Below are 18,062 nucleotides of genomic sequence, written 5' to 3'. Positions count from 1 at the left end.
CTGTAATGCTGGGCCAACACAGAGAGGAGGGGGTTTGGAAAAACATAAAACATTACCTGCCTGACACCCAGGAATGGTTGTGTATACAAGAAATAATAAGGTTTACAAATTACAGCATCTGATGTAACTATCTCTCTGTGCCTACACTTGCATGCCAGTGGAAGTCACAAATTGAAGTAGAAGATGATGAGATCAGCTGAAGGAGAAGGTACATATACCAATGTGATTTGAACACTGTGCCTGCAGTTAAAAAGTTATTTTAACTCACTTTTACCTACATGAAGGTTTATAATTAGTTTGTTAGAACTCCAATCATTTCTAACTTCACCATCAATCTAAGCAATGGGCTAAATAGTCCCTCCTGACTTGACACTGCACAATCAGCAGTTCAGAAACCAAACTGCACCAAGTAATATTCATTCATTCATCTTCAACCCGTCGCGAGGGGGCTGGAGCCGATCCCAGCTGACATCGGGCGTGAGGTGGGGTACACCCTCAACAGGACGCCAGTCTATTGCAGGGCACATAGAGACAAACAGAGACAGACAACCATTCACACCTACGGGCAATTTAGAGTCATTAATTAACCTAACACGGGCATGATTTTGGACTGTGGGAGGAAACCGGAGAACCCGGAGAAAACCCATGCAGACCCACGAGGGAGAACATGCAAACTCCACACAGAAGGGCCCCAGCTGGGATTCGAACCACGAACCCTCTTGCAGTGAGGCGACAGTGCTAACCCCCATCCACCGTGTCGCCCCTCACCAAGTAATATGTGTTAGTAAATTACTAAAAAACTGAAATTTGTGCTACACAGTGGGGAGCCTGCCATTTATGTACACTGGAGAGAAGGACGGAGGAAAGGATAAACACTCTCTTGCAGTAGCTTCCAGTCACAATTCAAAATGACTCTAATTAAATGAAAATCATAGCAGGTTAATTGTCTGGGTTGTAATTTAAAACACCTGAGATAACATGTAGTATCAGTGATACTCAAAGGTCTATGTTCAGTTGTCTCACTTAATAATAAAAGTCTTAATTATATGAGCACATCGGATTTATCGCTTGCTTACAAAAATGATAATGTAGGTGACCATAGCAATAATTCACAAAGAGAAATGAATAAATTGCAAAAGTGCAAATACATGCAAAGATCAGAGGTGGGTAGAGTAACCAAACGCTGTACTCAAGTGAAAGCACCAGAGTATTTACTGCAAAAATCTTTAGTCGCAAGGACCTTAAGAAATAAAATTTAAAAATACACACTTCTGTCTTTTCCCCTCAAGTCTTTTATTTGATGTGGATAAAAAATTATTTCTACCACAGATGGTATCCTGAGGTAAAGTTAAAGAACTGTGCACCTATACATTTGTAATGAAATGACAAGTCATCATTGCCTGATTAGATAACCTGATACATATACACCACATATGTATCAACCAGGCTCGTGGTCACAGCATTATATCAACCACATGTCCACATGAAATAAAAGCACTTGTGTGCACTGCTCTGTGTCAACTCAGCCATTAGGTTACTCCGTGCCATGATGCTGCATGATGAATATCATGAGTCATGTGGAGGCATCGTTGTGGTCGGATAACAGAGCGCCAGCAGCAGACCTTGGACCAGCTGACCACCTGTCTCTTAACAGATCATGTATGCATAAAATAATAAATAAATAAATACAACTTGTGCAATGAATGCATCCAAATGTAACAGAGTAAAAGTAAATACTACTACGCTAGTAAGAGTAAAAGGTATGCTGCTCTAAAACTACTCTGACAAGTTCAATTTAGTCAAAAAAGTTACTTGAGTACATGTCAAAGTGTAACTCATTACTATTCACCTCTGGCAATGACTAAAACAAGTCAGAACACAGACAACAACTGACTTAATTCATAATACAATGCTTTAGTTGGACAACAGTCTAAAATGTCATCAATGTGGATGCAGTTGAGTGAATGAAAAAAACAGGGAAAGTAGTAAAATTGACTCCAGATTCTTCTGCAGGAAGGGACAGGGCTGCATCTATTTCTTATTTATCAGCAGGTGACAGGCAACAGAGGTCATGATTTGTATTCTGCTCCATAATTTTTTTGAATTTATGCATAGGTGTGTGTGTGTGTGTGTCTGTGTGTGTGTGTGTGTGTGTGTGTCAATTCCTCAAAATGATTGCGGTTCAACGACATGTAGCAGCGATGGTGATTAATGAATTAGTCAATTTAGATGCGGTTAACTAATTTCTGTCAAACTGGACAACCTCAAAAATGAGCAAAGATAAGAGACAGGATGTTTTTGAAAGTTATTATGATATATGCAATATACTTTTGCAAATGACCCAAGTAAGAAAATTTCTCCTTGTTGAGGGGTTGAGAAGAAAAAAATCATGCTTTTGTTGGTTGGCACTGCTCACTGATTTGATCAGCATGTGTCAGCGTGCCATAGCCTGAGGGACAGGGACAATGACAGAGTGTCCTGAGTTGGTATATAACACTGTTGTTTTAATCATTAATGATTATGATAATTTTAACCCATTTTGTGCCACATTTAATCAATCATTCATTATGTGATGTATAGAATTCCTGTTGAAGTGAGGAAGTCAAAGATAGAGTTGTGAAGAATAGGTGTTAAAGGTCCCAAATAATAAAAAGAGAGATTTCCATCTGTTTGTTGAATATAAAGCAAGTCAAAGGGCTATAAAAATACACTAAAAGGATCCACGGACTCAATCCACAGAGAAATACACACAGCCCGTATTCAGAAACAGTGCCTTACAGGCTGCCAGGTTGTGATGTCACAAATATTTAAGTAGAAAGTGCCACTACAGTGCTGTTACAGTCCTTCCACAGCTGCAATGAAGGTGCAGAGATGCAGAGACCAGGGAACACTGACCAATCAGAGCAGACTGGGCTTTTTTGGGAGGGGGACTTCAAGAGACAGGCGTTTAAATGGAGCGTCTCAGACGGGTGATAAATACAGAATTATTCAAACAAATGGTATTAGAAGAATAATGTTCATTGTAAATTAAAGCACAAAAAGATGTTCTAGTAGAAATAAAAACTAGGATGAACCTTGAAATAAGCACAATACACGACTGAAGTCAGCAGGATAGACAGTGATGGGCAAAAGCAGAAGGAGAAAATAGGGTCAAAGGAGTTTGCTTTTTGCACCTTACTGCCCCTCCTTACTCCTGTCGTGGTTGGAGACTGCCTGTGTTTACCCTTTAGAAAGAGGTCAGGTTGAACTGTGAGTCCCACTGGAGACAGAGTGGGTGTGTACTGCTAAAAGCAGTTTATTCTCTATGCACTCCACTCCTCTCAGTTTTAGCACACCTTTTGTTTTCCTTTGTTTTATATTTTTAAGCAGCGAATGCTTCTGTCTTGCAAAGCATCAAGCAGGAAACTGAAAAAACATAACAGGCATAGTTCACCATTTTGGCCTAATGCTATAATCTTTTTCATTCCTCTCTTTTTCCTTCTCCCCTTCTGTATCGGCATCTGTTACTTCTCATCTTTGCCTACACACTACTATGGCTTGCCAAGCCCAGTCTTTAACCAGCCACTTACACTGATTCATCTCCACACACTCTACCTTCAAATGATGTTTGGCTGCCTGCCAAAGTCGCTATAGTTGAGTAGGCAGACTTATTTACAACCACATCTCACCAGCATCTGGTGGGTGTTAGCTCCCAACCTCAATGGCTGATTAACATCACAAACGTGCTGCAGTAGGCTCCAAAACTTGTATAATAAATGAAAGTGTGTCATATTTGTTTGTTTCACCTCATATTTTATACAATTACACGCTCAGAAGCTTTTTTTTGTACTCATTAAATCAAAACCTCTCGTGCTGAGAGAGAGAGATGAGTTTCTCAGGATGGGTTTGGTAGAATAACACAATACAACACAATACATGAAACACAAAATCACATTATTACCACTGTACAAACCACAACACCATCCAGAAGTTTGTAGGACCAGAAAGTCAAAGTAGTACATTACAGCTGTTTTTGTTTGTTTTTTTTTGTTCAGAATGCTTTTAACCATAGTACAGAGAGCCTCAGCTATCAGCATATGAAAAACAATTTGCAAAGAAACTTGTTTGAAAGAGATAATAAATCACATATTAAACATAAACATATGATGTTGCATGATAAAACTGCTCAAAGCTCTTCAGGATGAAAATGTATACTTGGAAGTGTGCTGCTATTTGCTCACTTTATCTTGAAGGCTTATAAAAGCTTTTTTTAATGCAAACCAACTGATCTAACAAATTTCAACTTGAAAGAATAGAAATACACATATGCACAAAATATTGCTCTCAGTAGCAAAGAACACAGGCTCTATTACACAATGAAAACTTATCACCTCAGTTTGAAGTGTCAGTGACACTCTTATTGCTCTCCTTCAACTACAAATCTCCTGCTGAAATGTCTGACCTTGTTAATTTGACCCGAATGTTTAAATCTGATGTTCATTTTATGGTGTTTCTGCTTTATGCGATTATTATGAGAATTACCGAGATCAGGGGGATGGTAAGAGGAAGATAAATTGAGGAGAGATAGTGGATGTTTGATGAGAGTGAAGGTTGAGAGATTAATTGAAAGTCAAATGGTGGCATTAAGGATACAGTATGCCCTAATTTGACTGTACTCATAACTATAAATTGTCTGTAATTCTCAAATGGATAACCATATTTTTTCCGTTTTAATGGATTTTATTTCTGTTTTATCAGATATGGAATGCATTCATTGGTTTCACTGTTTTACACTTATGCTTTAAGCTGCTAGTGTGTCAGTATTGCTACAGTCAATAAAATATACAAATCTGATATTGAGATTATGATAGCTCAAAAACAATAGATCGAATGTTATTTTACTAAGATTGATGTTTTTTTTCAAAAATCTTAAGGTTTCCTTACTTATAAAGTGCTATATTTTTTATCGTGTGCTATCAATAATACTGTTTGGATTTGTGCCATTTTTTTTCTAAACCAATATCTCATCTTTGAGTTATTTTTTATTATTTTCCCTTCGTTAAACCTGTCTTTTCGATTTATACTTATAAAAGTGACCTTTTTCAAATTGAGTGCCCATACAAATATGAACCTCCCCACGCTGACACTTATAATTCGTTACTTTCGCACTTATACATGCACATAATGAACACATTTATAATGCCAATCACTTAGCTAATATAACTGCAACCTGACATTTGTTTAAGTATAAGTAAGAAAATGTAACATTTAATCAAAAAAAGATGTGCCTTGACTTAAGAATGTGATGGACTTGAAGATAGAAAGAGAGACAGATAATCAACACGAGCATTGCTAATCTGAAATGTTAGTTCACACCTCTGCATTAAGAACTCACGCACTGACACAACTGTGTGCTTGATAGATGACCTTAGGGGAGTTGATGGTGAAGACTGAAGTGTGCACATGCATGATGTGTGTGTGTGTGTGTGTGTGTGTGTGTGTGTGTGTGTGTGTGTGTGTGTGTGTGTGTGTGTGTGTGTGTGTGTGTGTGTGTGTGTGTGTGTGTGTGTGTGTGTGTGTGTGTGTGAGTGAGTGGGAGTGTGTGTGTGTGGGGGGGTGATCTCACAAGGATAGAATAATTAAAACAGTGTGAATATTTATTGGTGATCACCTCTTTAAACTGTTATTTCCATGTTAAGATTGGATTTAGCGACATTCAAGGACAGATAATGACATAATTTGAAGGTCTTAAGAACTACAGGTGTGTGTGTGTGTGTGTGTGTGTGTTTAATAAGGGCTTGATAAGACCTGACATTCACTGACATCCTGTCGTTGCACATGTGCTTATAAAATGTCAAAGTTGAACAAAGGCACAATTAGCACATGATGCAATGATTTTCACCCAAAAGTCAAGAATCTGTCAATAACAGTTTGAGGTTTAAAACATATATATGGGTGGGCCTGTGCCTGTTTGGATGGGTGTTTGTTTTTGGCTGGCTTGCATGTGCCTGAGTGTGTGCTTTTTCGGATGCAGCGATAAAAATACCTGCGCTTGTCAGAGTTAATTAAGTTCGTCCTCATGTGGCTTCTGTAGCGATCCATAGCAATAAGGCAGAGGATGACTGATAAACAGGGAGTGAGAGACTGATGACAGCAGAGGGAAGTGAGACCGAGGGGGGGGATAGCACATACAGAGCAGAAGACAGATAAAGAGTCACAGATAAACATGCCAGAAAAACTGAAGATTAATGAGGTTAAAAAAAAAGAGAGAATGGGGAGAGACGGAGACAGAGGTGGCTGTCAAGTGTGTGATAATCCTTCGCTTATTAGTACATCAATCAGATTACTTGCACCATATTTGAGTAATTAGCTGTTGAGCATTAATCAGATTGGCCTAACCAGATTAGAGTTGTAAACAGATTAGACAAGGATTACAAGGGCATGCTGTACAATGAAATTATGTGAATGTATTCTATTGAGCTACAGTGTCTGGTTTTGTCATATAGGCTTCTCTAATATCCATCCATCCATCTTCAACCAATTGTCCCTATCAGGGTCGCGGGGGGCTGGAGCCGCAATTTAGAGTCATCAATTAACCTAACGCGTGCATGTCTTTGGACTGTGGGAGGAAGCCGGAGAACCTGGAGAAAACCCACGCAGACACGGGGAGAACATGCAAACTCCACACAGAAGAAAACCTAAAAACCAGAGAATCATGTTCAAAAGACCTGCATTAGGGGCTGTATGTGTACAGTACATGGATTGTAAATGTTTATACAATGAATATTCGCAAATTCTGATCAGATTAATTTCTACTTACTGGACACTACTTGAAAGCTTTGAAAACTATGAGAATGTAGAGGTATGGCTTCTTTATTAGGCTGTTGTCTTTTTGTACATAGTCAGAGATAAAGGGATACAGATTTGCAAATATAATATTAAATTTAAAGATCAAATCAAGTAAAAAGATGTATGGCGGCACGGTGATGTGGTGGTTAGCACTGTCCCTCACAGCAAGACGGGTTCCTGATTTGAATCCCAGAAGGGGCCCTACTGTGTGAAGTTTGCATGGATGGAAAAATACTAAAAAATAATAATTGCTGCTGTAATCAAAATAAAGAATATTTTGGCTTGTTGTAAAGTAGCTCCAGCCATGTCAAACCAATGATTAAGTGTTCTTCAACCTTTTAGAAAAAAAACAACTTATAATAACAGCCTTAAGGAGTGGTGGCATTTTGTCTGAGTGGAAATCAATGAGCTGCAATTAGATGGTCGATGCTAAATGCTCTGCACTGTAACAGGATGTAACATTATTGATGTATTTACTTTAACGGTAACTTGTGCAGCTTTCTTTGCAAATAAGGATCTGTACTAAATTGCTTTATGAGTTTCCTCGAGGCCAAACCAAAAACACAGAACAAAGACGCATTGAACTTTTTCAAGAATGCTTGAATGTTTTGAAACTGTAAACAACAGCATGGCGTCTTCTTTTCCTCGTCTTTGACTGTATTCTATAATGAATAATCACTGATGTGTTGGAAGAGTAGAAGTCCTCTTCAGAGTTGCAGACACTGAAACTTAAACTGTAACTCTGGCAAAATTAGACTCCATGGTCTTTTTCAGCAACAAAACAGTTCTTTGCATTGATCACCTATTAACAGAGAAATCCCGGATGTTCAATAGCAGCCATATATGGCTAACACTGAGTAGCTTGGGGCGGAGCACTAAACCATCTAAAACGGCTTATTTTAACCACTAATATTGCTCAAAATAGCACCAAACCTCTACAGAAGCATGAGGAGAGTCCCTACATATAAAACAAAGTACATTGGGGTCAATATCGGCAGAGTTACACTTAATCTGTTTACTGCATTTTCCCCTCTTTGTTTCTTTCTCCCCTCCAACTCCTCTTTCTTCTATGAGTCATTCATTTCTGGTTTTCTTTCTCTCACTCCCTCTCTGGGACATGTTCCATCAATGACGCATGTTCACAAACTGCTTAAACGTGTGTGTGTGTGTGTGTGTGTGTGTGTGTGTGTGTGTGTGTGTGTGTGTGTGTGTGTGTGTGTGTGTGTGTGTGTGTGTGTGTTCGTGGTGAGCAGATATATAATGGCTTATATTAGTGTTGACAATACTTGCCTCAGCATTCCTTTTAACCACTAAGGTCAGACATGCAGTGCAACACATAATGCTCATTATTGCACCTGCATGTACACACGAACATTAATCATTTCATCACTTCTTATTTATAAAATTATGTGTATAGATTTTGTTTCCTTAGTCCTCTCCTTCCTTCTGTCTTTGTCCTTTCTTCTTCTTTTTACTCCCCCTGTTCTCTCTCATATCCCCATTTCTTTCCTCAGCTTTTCTTTACATTGATCTCCATTAACATTTCTGTCTTTTTGTCCCTTGTAATTGCTCACCCCACTCCTCTTCTCTTACCTTCCTCTTCCTCCACTTCCTTGTACTCACCTCTCACCTACCCTGCTCATGTCTTCTTACATGCTCGTCCTTCCCCTTTCCCATCCTTCACTCTCCTGCCTCTCCTCTCCTCTCCTTCTCTCCCTAGCTACTTAGTTCCTATTAGTCCATTAAGTCAGTTGAGGCTCAGGGTCCTTTAGCCCCTTTATAAGCAGCTTTTAGAAGTTGGCCTGGCTGTGGACTACTGAAGGACAGAATGGAATGGCACCGAGGCCCAATGGATTTATCCTTTCCTTATATTCATAGCCAGAAGATCCTGGCCCAACACACACACACACACACACACACACACACACACACACACACACACACACACACACACACACACACACACACACACACACACACACACACACACACACACACACACACACACACACACACACACATAGGCTTTTCGTCACATTTCTGTTTTAATTGAAAGAACTTTTGTTATTGGCTGCCATGAGGTGAGGCACTGCAGGTGATAATATTGGCTCAAATTTAGCATTGTATGTGAAACACACACCAACATGAATAGTCAATTTATCCGTCCTTGCAGTACCTTGCATCACATAGGCGTAAGGCAAATTACAAGAACAAACAATGAAATCATACCAGCCCTCTTATCAAAATGTCTTGTTTTTCTTACAGTTCTTATTCTATTTTTTTCTATGTACTATATAGGAAAATGTGTGTTTATACATTACATTTACACACTACCATTACTTCATCGACAACATTTTTTTCATGTGGCAGGTAACAAGCCAGCTCCCAAACTGTTTTAGAATCGCATGTCCTTCACTGGTGTGAATTTCCCACCATGGTGCTACTACTGCTGTTAAAAGACACCTGTTTGTCACTTTGCCTTGGGAAATGGGACTTTTAGAGGAAAGTGTTTTTTCCACACAACTGACCGACACTTACAATTCAATCACTGTACCAACAGCCCACTTTTAGAACACAATTCTCCAGTTGGGAACCACTGCTTTTGTATGTATGTGGTCATTTTTCATTTGAAATAAAAACTGAAAAGAAGCTTAAATTATTACATAATGCTTAAAAAAAGACAACCGTAAGTGTGAGGCAAGACCACAAAAAATGTTCATTATGATGTGGCAGTCATGGGTCATTGTGGACAAAGTTGAAATGTAGATTTTGCGACACTGTTGGAGAAAAATTTGTTTTTCTATAGGCTACCTATATTTCTTTTGAATCCGAAACAAAAGAGTAAATTTACAGAACATACCAGACATTCATAATTTACTGTTTATCACAATTTAAAACGTTCTGTGCAATTTCAAGATAAAAACCAATTCTACCGTTTGTGTTCGTCAGTGTGAGAGAGCTAGTCTGAATCGCGCATTTTCTGCACATTCTCTTCCATTTCCGTCTGTGCTGCTCGACTTCCTTTCTGAGATTTTTTTTTTCCCTTTCTCTGTCTCTCTCAGTGGCATGATGACCATTTGAAATTGCTCTTCACACTTCCCTGCATCTGCTGCCACACACATACACTGAGAGACCAAGTGCAATGACCCCCAAACACACACACACACACACACACACACACACACACACACACACACACACACACACACACACACACACACACACACACACACACACACACACACACACACACACACACGTGCACAGTCTGACATGAGTCACAGTCACAGAATTCAAGTCCACAATTCCCAAAGTCCTTCATCCCATCTTATCCTCCCTTCTTTGGGTTTTTCAGTCAGTTCATTTCAAACTCCTTCCTTCTACTTCTCAAGGAGAGAATGGAAATGCGACGGACAGACAGAGTGAGGAGAAGTGATAAGGAAATTGGAGAGAGGAGAGTGTGTATGATGAAAAGGGAAGCATTTTGGCGAAAGAGAGAAATATGGAATGCTACGGTATATTTCCTTTCAAGTTTTTGGGGAGACATCTACTAGAACTGCAGAAGCCACTATAATACTGAGTCTGATATTAGATTTCCATGTGATTTAGATTTTGCTTTAATACCTTTACAGTTGACCTCAACACATTGTAAGATGTTTTAAAGACCTGCTGACATCCCATTATATTAAGTCAATTTAAAGTCATAATCCCTAAGATTTGAGATACCTTGTTTCTAGCAGCCTCTTTAGTGTTATTTATTGACACACATTCACCTCTTGACTTCCGATCTGTCTGCTATATGTTTCCCTCCTAAATCCATACAGACACGCATGTTCCTAGTAGACCACTGCTCTTACTACAAGCCTGACTCAGAAGTTGTACCAGATTTTATGATTTCAAGTGAACGCAGCATGACTGGAAGTGATGAGCTCGGCTCATAGACCAGCAGAGTCACTAACATGGACGCTTAGTAACATCTAGGGAGGGGATGTCGCCACTGCCACATAAATTGGAATACTCAGAAAAAAGGCAAGTACAAGTGCTTTCATTAGTGGGCCATATGATCACTTTTGTTTTAACTCACTCTTTGATAGACTAGATGAAAATCTTTCGTATTTTAACTTTAAAATAGTCATTGAATCAGTTGTGGAAGAAATACTGAAGTTATACTTTATATTGCATCAATCAATATTTACTATGAGAGTAAAACAACTAGAGGCTATCTTGTGATGGGATCACACCAGATGCAACGTCAAATCACGCCAGGAGCGCAAAGTCGTGGGGAACGACGAATCTTTATTACGTTAGGAAAACTAGACGAGACGCAACGTAAATGCTGGTCAAGTGACGATTACTATATAAATATACAATGCAATGTTCTTGACGAATAAAAATGAAACTAAATGTAGTTTACACAATAAGAACTATTGACGAAAACCAGGAGAAATAACGTTGTTTCATCTCAAGCCATTCCATAATGAAAATGAGGTAAGTCAAGACATTAACGTAACAATATTTTCTGTTTTAGAAAGCTCATGCGACATGCCAACTCATGAGGTTACGGTTAATGTGTCGAATTTGAACGCTAGCTTTAGACATTATCCACTGGAACTGAGAACGAGACAAATGTGTGTGACTAGTGTGTGTATGTATATTTGTTTGTGAGAGAGTGTAACATGGGTTAACGTGTGTGAGAGTGTAAAGGGGGGTTTTAGTTCCTACCTGACTGACTCACTCTATAAGTGTACTAAGTATCCATTGTTGGCCAAATACTTTCGCTAGTTTTGTCATTCACATAGCAATCACACTGAACTGAATTTGGCGTCAACAACATGACTTTGAATAAGTTATTCTAGACCTGTACATACATGTAAACAAAATATATTTGCATCAACATGCCTCCTGAAACTACTGCTTAGACTACTTCTGTTTTCATTATGTAGCCTAGACTTTTTTTCTTTTATGGACACTCCGGTCACTCACTCAATAGGTTGATTTACTAAAATCATAGCAAGGATTTATGCTACTTAATATTTACAACAGTTAGATTTTCCAGGGCTGCATCTGCCCTGACATTGTATCTATTCATGTGCTAGATTCCATAAAGAGCCTCAGTGAAGTCCAGCCCAAGAAGATGAAAAAGTCAGACACACAATTTTATTTGCCATTTTTCAAGCACCTTTGTTTCTCTTTTGAAAATTGAATGTATTATTTTTTCTGGCATTGCCATGTGATGCGATTGTATTTCTTTATTTAATTTAAATTTATTTGTGTGTACCTCTAACATTTGGTGTTAGATGTTGTAAATTCAAATCAGAGCGTCTTCCGTGTCTGGAATGGATGTATTCTTGAGTCTATAAGGTAACAATATTATAATTACAAGATTGTTTCAATTGTGAAATGGGTTTGGCTAAAAGAAAATGTTGGTTTCGTCAATACTACTAGGTACTTTTATTGTATTGATTAAATATAATTGCATTACTAAAAAGATACTAATATACAATTTTCTTTGACTAAAACTAGACTGAAATGTCATAATCTTTTGTCGACTAAAACTAGACAAAAATAGTCATGGACAATTCTGAAATACTAAATTAAGACTAAAGTGCTCAGACTTTTAGTCGACTGAAACTTGACTAGAATAAAAAGAATATAACCGTGACTAAAACTAATAAAAACTAAAATGATAGCTTGACACAAAGACTAGACTAAACCTTAAAGTAAAAACAGGCCAAAAAACAATACTATGTATACCCCCCTACTTCCAGCCCCTTTGCTCGCATCACACCCATTCATCTTTCCTTTTGGTCCCAACTACACACCTGTATAGTTTCGTGTTTATATAATGCACGGACGCTATGCTAACACAGTGATAAAATCTGTCTGTAGATAGTAGTTTCTGCTGCAGTTGGTGTCTCCAGGACCACATCTTGCCATGATGACACACATAGACTCATAAGGTGAAAACAATACCACCCTTGATGGTGCGGCTGATGATAATGTGAGATGACATTTTCAAAGTTACAGTGAATCTAGAGCATAATGAAGTTAGAAAATGTCAGTTCACTATCAAGAGCGAAAGTTTTTCATCAGCTTACTGGTCTGCTGTTTGTGAAAAGTGGGAACAAATGTGATGTTTCCCACAGATGGAATAATCTGTCTGTCTCACATTGTCCATCTCTGTCTCTCATATATGTTCAAAAAGTGTGAAAGCATCGTGAACTGATGGAGGCAAATGATTCATGTGAAATTATTAGCTTTGACATGTCACCCTGCCTTCCCATTAAATTACACCTATGGAAAGGTGTAATGGGAAATAGAACTAGGCCTAAAGACAAACAGGGGGTAGGAAAGCTAATATAGGGTGGCATAGAGGAAGAAATTGAGAAAAAGAGGCGGACAGAGAGAAAGAGAGAGGGAGGATATTGGGTTTAAGCATGTGCAGTGGGGGGTTATTGGCAGAGGAGAGAGGTGGTAGTCAGACCATATATGGGGAAATGTGACTACACTGACCCAATGACAGGGACATCAATCATTAAGTGGATTGTGCATGTGTGTGTGTGTTTGGAAATATTGAAGATTATTCTATCAGGGGTACACACAATTCTGTAAACACTCCATGGACAAGGACAAACTCAGATGTAACTTTATCAAAATTACAAAAACTGCTACAAAGGTTTGGCATGTTACGATGAAGTCGAATTAGCAGCGTTAGTCAGTGACTATAGAGGTCTGTCAGTCAACGCTTTGATATGTGAAGTTTTAAGTCGGAATGAAATGACTAAGGCAACTTGAAAGAGAACAAATCTTCTGTTACTAAACTGTTTTTTAAGTATTTTTTAACATGTCAGTGGTGACCGTCTTTAAAAGCATACACTAAACAGACAAACTACATCAGTATCACAGTCTAGAAAAATCAGCCCACTCCATTGACACAGTCTCAACAAACGTATTCAGTTTTCTTGATGCCAGTTTCTTGCCATAATAGTAAGCTTTTTTATTCCTCTCTGCAGGGTTGCAAGGTCTGGATAATTATCTCTGGGTTTATCACATTAAGCACCACCCACCCATGTACATTTAATGTAAATGTACAAATGTACCAATTTTTTTGCCATTCAAACAAATTTTGCATGTAATAACTATTAATAATATTGTTAGGTGTTTTGCTTACTTTCTCCAGCCTCTGTACAACTAATTAACATCCCCCTATCCATCTTTGTAGAACATTATAGTGTGTAGGCCAGTTTAAAGCCACTATAATGAAATCATGAAATGTATATCGCAATTACAAACCAGTCATCCACATGTCCGCAGTAAATCATTAGAAATAGCTAATATGTTCATCATATCGTGAGTGACAGCAATTGACTTGAATGTCCCAAAAACCAAAGAAACTAAACATTTTATCTGCTCAAGGAAAGTGACAATTTTGTTTTGTAAACATAAAGTTGCAGAAATAATTGAAGGGATATCCTTACCTTTGGTGACTGAAGCTCCAGGAAGAGTGGATCCTTCATATCCAGCCCGTTCTCATTTACAGGGCGCCAAATACCACCGTTTTCTCACAAGCCCAAGTATCACAAAACCCGCACAAGGCACCTTTGACCATCGAAAGTCAAGAATTCCTAAATTACATTATTCCTATAATAATGTCCAACAGGATAAAATGGTGAAGTGATTATTTTTGGTCAAAAAGGTCAAAGATCAACTTAATTGTGACATCATCATGTTCCTGTTCATTATTCAGTGCCATAACTCGGGAGCAGAAGGGATAAGATCGGATAAGAACCGGTGACACTAATCTTGAAACTGTGCTGATTGTTTAGATATCCTGTTTGGTTTCACCAATATATACAGTTAATAACTTTTATAGGAATACTTCAAAGGATTTACTACATATATTGTAAATGACAGATAAGGGTGCCCATCAGGGGTTATTTTGTTAGATTCCACAAAGTATCTCCATAACTACAGTAGACATTATTAGACAACTGTATCATAATAATAATAATAATAATAATAATAATAATAATAATAATAATAATAATAATAATAATAATAAAACAAGACCAGCGCTCCCCTATGACTAGTAAAGTGACTTTTATGTGAGAGATAATTGGAGATCCCCTTTAACATTTTAAAAATTAACACAAGTAAGGAGAGATTGTGCCAGATAAGTGATAAAGAGACAGGCATAGCGAACGAGAGATAGAGAGACCACCAAAATAAACTCATGCTTGTGATGAATGTTCTGCTCAGAAATAGAAACCTCATCCCTCTTTCATCCTCTTTCACCCTATTACCTCTCCTCCTCAGCACTCTTTCGTTCTTTTCTTCCACATCTCACAGCATCCTTGTCTATATATCTCCCTGTATCCATCTGTACCCCCCCCCCCCCATCTCTTCCTGTCTCTCTCTCAGATAGTGTGCCATCTGTGTGATCAATGGAGTTAATTCGTTTTAGGAAATTCTCCCATGATGGATTTTTCTTCTCTGTGCTGTGTCTGCACAGTATTTTTCTTTTCTTTTCTTTTTTTTTTCCAGGTGGGAGTGGGAAGAAATTTGTTACTGTGGGTAAAAGCTTTGAATAAAGGAAAAGCAAACTGATGTTTGACACTTTTCAATAAACACTTATCATTTTTGGACATTTTGTTGTATTCCGACATTTCACGTGTGCAAAAAAGTCATAGAAATATTTTACTTTTTACTGCATGCTCAGAATAGCTTTGCTCAATAGCTCTCAGAATTCAGAAGGAGTAGCTATTTGTTCAAGTGTATAAAACAACCTAAGCAAGAAAAACAGGCAGACTGGCAGAGAAGACCAAACAGATGGAAGGGGAGCAGAGGGTGGGGGGAGAAGTAGTTTGTACATGGTTGTCATACATTAAAGGAAAATTTGGTGTAAGGATACATTCAATAAAACATATATTTTGAATCCTTCTGCATTAGCCAAACATTGCAACTGTATACCTTGTCAGTGCAATGCAGTGAAAAATAAAACTGAAAGTAAAAAAGTAAGAAAGAAAAGTTAAATGGAGGTATGGATTACATAACATAACATGTTCAACTTCACGTTAATGTTTTTGTTTGATGATGCAACTTTGAGTCTGCCCTACTTGTCTCCACACACACATACACACACACACACACACACACACGCACACACACACACACACACACACACACACACACACACACACACACACACACACACACACACACACACACACACACACACACACACACACACACACACAAACTTGCAGAAAGATACCAGAACCTGGCTGCTGTGACAGAAAGCTATGTGTGTATGTGTTTGTGTGCCTGTCTCTAATTTAATATAAAAATTCAGTCAATATTTAACCAACACAATTTCAAGCAGCACTGATACCAAAATCTTGGTATCTCTCTTTCTCACGCAAAACCCATCCCGCTGTACCTCTCACTGTCTTTCTTTCTTTCTCCTTCTTCCTGTCCTACACGCTTGACTGTGTTTTGATTAGGCTGTGTGTGTGTGTGTGTGTGTGTGTGTGTGTGTGTGTGTGTGTGTGTGTGTGCATGGAAATAAAGCAGGACGGGCATTTTTTGGGAAGAGGGATCACAGATGGGCCTTGTCAAATCTCTGTACATCTGGCTTTATTCCTGTCCAATTTTGCACAAACACACACACACACACACACACACACGCACAGACACACACACACACACACACACACACACACACACACACACACACACACACACACACACACACACACACACACACACACACACACACACACACTCACATGAACACGCACACTAACACACGTTTATATATAGTTTACTTTGTCTCACTTAGGATCACTTATACAATAGTATTCATACATGCACACTTTTGCAAACTTAACCATGCATGCACATAATGTAACGACCCACTAGAGCTACACACACGAACACCCACACCAACGCAGGCACTTACAAACATTTACACATGTCCACACACACACACACAGACGCATTGTGCAGCAGGACACAGCGGGTATGGACTCCTGTTGTGTTTCAGTGGTTGCCAAAGTAATGATGCCAAGGAATCTGGACCATGCCAAGTTTAATGGTGGCCAATGGCATACCAGTGTTGGGATGCCAGATTTGAAAGGGCCAACCCTGACTTGTGGTGTAGCGCCACCTATTGAGCTGAGATTGGCCTGCCTCTTGTGTCTGTTACTTATATTTGTTTATTAATTATTTAAATTCACTATGAAGCTGTCTGAAACATTTACAGTTGTGAAGACTCAGAAGATTCTATTTTCAGATTACTACCATAGCAAGCAACCAAGGGTCAACAGCAGGTTGACAGCGCAAAAGACCGAAAATAAATATTCTAAGGACATGATAAAGAATAAGTGAAGAAAATAAATATAACATGATATAATGGGAAAATATTTGTTTTTGGTATTTAAAACAACATTAATGATTCCATCCAAGGGTCAACCTTTGTTTGCGTGTGTGTGTGTGTGTGTGTGTGTGTGTGTGTGTGTATGTGTGTGTGTGTGTGTGTGTGTGTTTGTGTGTGTGTGTGTGTGTGTCATCTGTTCAAGGTCCCCGTCCGGGATTGGGACATATGCTTCATAGGACTCCTGTGGACACACACAGACACACATGCAGGCATTTGCACCTCAAGGACACCCATGATAATGAGAAAAGATTAAAAATAAATAAAGAAATAAATAAAGCTTAATGTGGGTAATGTGCTTATGCGTTTTGACCACATGACCTATCTGTCAGTCAAAAGTGGATGATTACAAACATTTGAAAATTATCTCTGGCTTCAATTCAACTAGCCTTTCTTGCATGTGAACCTCTCAATATGCATGATGCTCCAAAACATGAAGTGTCAGCCTTCTGTCACCCTGCAGGCATAAATGTGCATAATGTCGACCTCTAATCCTACATGAAGTTTGGCACTAAATAATGATTTTATATCCCTTTTTACGGAGGTTTTATTTCATTAAAGTATGGATGAAGCCAAATAAGCTGTATATTATACCTTAATATTAATATGAACGAAATGTGTCCTCTAATGACCTTAAAAAGTTTACTTCACCATTAACTGTCTTCATCTTAAGGTGCATGACCAAGGCCATAACACTCAGTCTAATCATTAATTTGAACATAAAAATCCTTATTTTCCTTTCCCACGTTTGCTCAGTTTTTTTTCTCCTGTCAGCGTCCATCTCAACTTTAACTCCAAA

Source organism: Echiichthys vipera (assembly GCF_963691815.1).
Source record: "Echiichthys vipera genome assembly, chromosome: 4".
NCBI classification, from domain to species: Eukaryota; Metazoa; Chordata; class Actinopteri; order Perciformes; family Trachinidae; genus Echiichthys; species Echiichthys vipera.
Note: the sequence above shows the minus strand (reverse complement) of the source record.